This window comes from Phocoena phocoena, chromosome 13 (genome assembly GCF_963924675.1).
Source record: "Phocoena phocoena chromosome 13, mPhoPho1.1, whole genome shotgun sequence".
Lineage (NCBI taxonomy): Eukaryota > Metazoa > Chordata > Mammalia > Artiodactyla > Phocoenidae > Phocoena > Phocoena phocoena.
The window spans coordinates 74,073,969-74,079,968 of NC_089231.1; the positions used below are offsets into that span (position 1 = coordinate 74,073,969).

The 6,000-nt window shown below is 52.6% G+C and overlaps 1 pseudogene; it reads right to left on the minus strand.

The window, feature by feature from the left end:
- Window positions 1-424: 424 nt before the first annotated feature.
- On the minus strand, window positions 425-1,279 carry LOC136132804 (small ribosomal subunit protein uS2B-like; annotated as a pseudogene).
- Window positions 1,280-6,000: the final 4,721 nt, after the last annotated feature.

Here is a 6,000-nt window from a genome sequence, read left to right on the forward strand (position 1 = left end):
GAGGAAACTGGCACAAAGAGTGAATGGTCTGAGATTCACCACCAGCAAGGAACAAAGCTGGCATTAGAACCTGGGTGGAGTCAGTCCAATGAGCTGTGCACTTAACCTCTACCCCACACTGCTAAGTAGAGGGGCCTGTGGGCTGGGACAGGAAGAGGCGTCAGGAGCCATCCAGATGGAAGGAACAGCACATGTCTGAAAATACTGACATTCCATGGACTAGAGGGCCTCAGAACATTCGGCCGTAGAGTGATCCCATGGAGGATCTACTTTCTTGGAGGCTGTATTCTCACCATAAGGATCCTGAATTCAGTTTTGGCAGGGCTGTCCAACAATGTCCTGTCAATGTCAGTTCTTTTTTTTTTCTTTTTGAGACTATTTTCCGTCAACCTATTTCCACTTTAAGAGTTTGTAGAAGAACAGCTTAAGACCACTCAGTGGTTGTTCTACCCATTCAGTGGCCTGAGCAGTGGGAGCTGCAGACCAGCCTTCAGTGGGGGACTGCTGAATAGGCACAGAGGGCACTTGCACACCTTCGGACCAGTCTGCCACCTCAGGTTGAGTAGCAATGAACTCAGGAGGTGGGGCGGTCCATTCACCCTGAAATTCCTCCTTGGTCACAGCCTTCTCAGCTGCTGCCTGCTCTTCCTTTTCAATCTCTTAAGGATCTCTGTAGAAGTAGAGATCAGGCATGACCTCCCATGGGTATTCACAGTAGATGGTGTCACGCACGTGCATAACTTCCCCGGGCGAGTATCCACCACATCAGACCCACTGAGTGAGCTCCCTTATTGCACGGGATGACAATGTCCACACAGTACAGAGGAGAATCTGTTACACAGACCAATGGTAGGCAGGTTAATGTAAGAGGCCTCTGTGAGAGGCAGGTGGTCAGCCCTGGGATCAGTAACCACCGGAAGTCTTGGCTCCCAGAAGGCTGACTGGATCTGGTTAGTGAAGGTTCCAGGAGTGAAGTGGCCAGATATAGGAGTGGCTCCAGTGACAGCAGCAAAATTCAGCCCAGCTCGCTGGCCAGTATTCCTGGAGGATATGACACTGACATCAGCTGGGTTTTCAATGGCAACAATGGCACGAGCTGCCAACAGAAGCTTCTCCCAGGTTCTCTTCAGATTAATGATGTAGATGCCATCACTTTTCCTTTGTAGATGTACTGTTCCATTTGGAAGTCAAGGTTGGTGCCACCTAAGTGGGTTCCTGCTGCAAGGAATTTGAGGATATCCTCCTCCTTCATTTGCTGGACATCAAGCGCTCCGGACATTGTGAAAATTTCCCTTTAAGTTACGATGGGAATCCAGAGCAACGCCGTATGGACCCCTGTCTGGGTAGCGCAGAAAGGCAATGCCAGTTCATCCTTAGGAAGTATGAGAAAACCTGGTTTGAGTTAACCAAGTCTGATGGCTGGGGGATGGGAGTCCCTGAGGGGAGGAAAAGGTTTTTTTTTTTTTTCAAGATCCTTTTTTTTTTTTTAAACATCTTTATTGGGGTATAATTGCTTTAAGGATCCTTTTTTTAAAAATTTTTATTTATTGATTATTTTTGGCTGCATCAGGTCTTAGTTGCGGCACACGGTATCTTTTGTTGCAGCACATGGGCTCTTCGTTGCGGCACGTGGGCTTCTCTCCAGTTGTGGCACGCGGGCTTCTCTCTAGTTGTGGCTTGCAGGCTCCAGAGAGCACGGGCTCAGTAGTTGTGACACACAGGCTTAGTTGCCCTGTGGCATGTGGGATCTTAGTTCCCCAACCAGGGATCGAACCCGTGTCCCCTGCATTGGAAGATGGATTCTTAAGCACTGGACCACCAGGGAAGTCCCAGGAAAAGGTATTTTGGGGCTGTTTACATTAGGAAATCCCAAGCAGGGGTCTGAGTGTCCAAGGTCACCAGCACTGAACTCCAAAGACTGAGTTCTCCTTAGAATTCCACCCACCAAGGGCAAAATTGACGGCCCAATTGATGTCTTGTTTTTCCTCTCCAGGGAATATTGCTTTGAAAAAGGTTTGAGACCTTTGAGACAGGGACAAGTGTATGTCCTGGAATTGGTCTAAGGATAATGGTTTCACTTGGCACAGTAGCAGGCTTCCCGCACAGGCCTTAGCAAAGAATTCCCAGGTTCAGATCCCAGACTTCCCACTTACTAGCTCTGTGACCTTGGGTAACTCAATCTCTCTGTTCTTAACTTTTCCAACTGAAAAAGGGAATAATAGTGGTCATCTCCTAGGCTTGTGGTCAGAATTAAATGCAAAAAAGCATGGAAAGCACCCAGCCCACAGCCTGTTCATTATATTGATAGTACAATTATAATTGTTACTATTGTTCTGAAGAGAACGCATTTGACCTCCTCTAGAGGAAATGTGACATTACATCCCCATTGTAATATCCCCTATTACAGTTTTAGCATACTGTTCACCCCAGAAACTCCAGGGCTTAATGTGAATTAAACTAACTGTGGGTTCTTCTTTATGCCTCTCCCAGCTTTAGCCCAGTGTCTGATGCAGGATAGGCACCCCTGCTAACCCCTCTGTACCCCCATTATCAGTCTTCACCTTGTATTCCATGCTGCAATTTCCTTCTAGTTCTTCCAATGCACCATGGTCTCTGTCTTGCCTAAAGGCCTTTGCATATACTGTTCCAGGCAGCTGGGAATGGTGTGAGGTTATTCATCCTTCATACAGGCCTGTTTGCTCTTCTGTCTGCCCTTTTGGACTAAATCCCAAGAAGGCAGGCACCATATCAGTCTTATTCATCATTGTGTATCACCAGCCCCAACACAGGACCTGTTCGAAGGGAGTGCCAATAAATATCTCATCATTGAGTGAATGAATGGGTGATCTCACTATCTTAATCTTGCATTAAACTGTGAACTTTCTGAGGAAAGGGACTACAGTTTGCTTTGTTCCAAGTGTCAGGCACAACATCTGCCAGCCATTCAGCAAATATATATTGAGTGCTTACTACATGAAACACACAGACTAAGTACAGATATGAGCAAAAATGGACATGGTTTCTGCCCTTGTGCACTTTTAGTCTGAAAGGGAGAGAGACATTTATCAAACAATTGTACCACTAAATGTAAATTACAGCAGAGAGAAGTGCCTACAACACAGAAGTACATGGAAAGTGTTGGAAGGGCATGTAATAATAGACTGCCTAGCTGGGAAGCAGTCTTAGCTCTTGAATTTTAATGGAGGAGAATGTGGCATCCACAGAGGAGAGCCACTTGGTTCTGCCTTCAAAAAAAAGCTTGTCATCCAGCTTGAGAAATGACAGCTTCCAGATGCAGGGCCTTCAGGACAAGGCCACACACTTCATGGGCATCCCCAGCTGATGGCTGAACATGGTGGGGGAATTGGGGCCTGGACATTTCTGCCCACTGGGGACTCCTCTAATGAAATTTTGTTCCAGAGCTCTCAATTGAGTTGGCTTATCTTTGTCATATCCAAGTCTCTTCTTGCCAGTCCTGCCTCTTCCTCTTTCTCTCTCACAGGCATTCCTCCAACTCTATCTCAACATCTGCTTCCTGGAGGACCTAACCCGACACAGAGGGTCTTGAGGGCTGGATTTCTGTGGGAAGGGGAACTTTTCTTTTTTTTTTTTGGCTGTGTTGGGTCTTTGTTGTTGCGCGTTGGCTTTCTCTAGTTGCGGCCAGTGGGGGCTACTCTTCGCTGTGGAGCACAGGCTCTAGGTGCACAGGCTTCAGTAGTTGTGGCTCATGGGTTCTAGAGCGCATGCTCAGTAGTTGTGGTACATGGGCTTAGTTGCTCTGCGGCATGTGGCACTTCCCGGACAGGGCTCGAACCCGTGTCCCCTGCATTGGCAGGTGGACTCTTAACCACTGTGCCACCAGGGAAGCCCCTATTACCCGATTTCTGAGTCTGTGGGAGCAAAACCCCTCTGGAGTCTGGGATGGCAGTGGGGTGTTTCAGGAAACTATGCCCAGCGCTGGGTGTAACTTCCCTGTAACTTTTCCTTTACTGTCTAAGGCGGGGTCCTTTTTGCTCCATGCAGAGTTTCGGAAAAATCTCCGTCTATAGAGGATGGATATGTGGAAGATTAAAGGATATATAACCTCGAAAATATTGAATCCGGCCCCAAAGCCTGGGCTGCGAGCTTCACTGCCATCGATCCAGAGGGCGCCCAGAGGAAAGGTCCTCCAAATGTTCCTGGCCTCGCCTGGTACTGATTTAGAGTCCCCTTGGGAGGCGACTTACTGGGAGATAGACAGACGGATAAATCTGACTCTCCAGTGGACAGACATGTGATGAATGAGTGACTGATGGATTGTGAGATGTCAAGACAGGAAGATGGATCTGTTAGCCAGTCAGGCATGTGACTCTCAGACAGAGAAAGACTGACAGAGGGCCTGAAGGCCTGGCAGCGTCCCACCTGCCTGCTCGGCCACAAGGCGGCGCTGCCGCCTCGCCCAGCGGCGCCCACCGTCCAGGCTGCGCGCGCTCTCTTGGGCCGGCGGCGGGGGCGGGTCCAGCGTGCTCACGGGGCGGGTCCAGCAGCCTCGCCGGGCGGAGCGCGCGGCGGGGGCGGGGCGCGCGTGCTCGCGGGGGCGGCGGGGGGCGGGACGCGCGGCGGGCGCGGGCGCGCGCGGCGGCGGCGCGTTCCGTTCCGGGCAGAGGCTCGCGGCGGAAAAGTTGCGCGGCGGTGACGAGCAGCCCCGGGACGGGCAGCGAGCGCGACGCCGAGCCGGCCTCCGGCGCCCGAGGCCCCGCCATGGACGACCTTGGTGAGTGAGCGGGAGGCCGAGGGAGTAGGCAGCGAGGGGTGCGCGGCCCCGGGCCGGTGCGGGCGCGAGCGAGCGGCAGGCGGAATCCCACCCGCGGCGGCCCGGGTCCCGGCTCTGGTTTCGGCCGGCCGGGGCTCTGTGGGGCCGGGATCCCGCGCTGGGCCTGAGTCCCAGGCCAAGGCCAGCCCCGCACCGTCCTCACAGCTGCCACCCCCTCGCTTCGAGGACAGCCCCACCTCCGGACCCTCGACCTCGGCGTGCCACCCCCATCTCCCAGAGCAGCTTCAGGGACCCTCTTCAGGGACCCACATCAAGGACCCGCCCCGTCCGCCTCAGGGACAGGCCTCCACTGCCCGGACCTGACTACCCCCCCAGCTGTGGGACCCTCACTTCACAGACCTTTCCCCCACCCCGGTCGCATAGATAGAACACCCAACTTGGGGATCAGCTGCCTAATCTCACAGGCTGGGCCCTCAATTCCAGGATCTGCTCCCACCCCCTCGAGGACCACCCCTTCACAGGCTGACGTCCCCACTTCAGGGGTAGCCCCACCGAGCCGACGCCTTTCATTTTACAGGTCAGATTCACAAGTTAGAGATAAGCCTCTGATGACACAGCCTCTGATGAGCTTCTGAGCGGCCACAAAGACAAGTTTCCCTCCTGTCCCACTGATCGCCCCAGTCCATTTCACTGACTGCCCTGGCCACTCTGTGGACCAGCCCCTCCCCTTTTATATCACAGATCAGCCTCATCCTAGAAGAGTAAGCTGGGGAGACAGACTCTGGTGAAATGCCAGAGGAATGAGGTGGGAAGTGGGCCCCAAGGTATGGCCATCTTTGAACTTGTCCAGGCTGGTAACGTTCCCTCCACCCCCACCGCAGCATAACTTGCGGGAAGCCACGCAGGTAAGGAAGTTAAGATGCCCAGAACAGAGTTTTACTGTTTTTGTTGTTAGTGGAGCTCCCAAATTACTCTTCTCAGTCCAGTCTTGATCTGGTGTTAGGGAAGGGGAAAGTAGTATCTCCTGGAACCAGACACTAAACCCAGGGAGCTTGGTGCCAGGGTTCTAGGAATGCCTTGAGTGGTGTGAACTCCGGAGTGGGAGGATTCACTCTCTCTCCCTCCCCTTCACGCCTGTAGCTGGAGGGCCTCTGAGCCGGGGAGTTGAGGAGGGGGGAAAAGTTTCTTCTCTGTAGGAGCCTTGTCTTCCCTCTATGGACTGTGGGTGGCTTGTGTGACCGCTGATG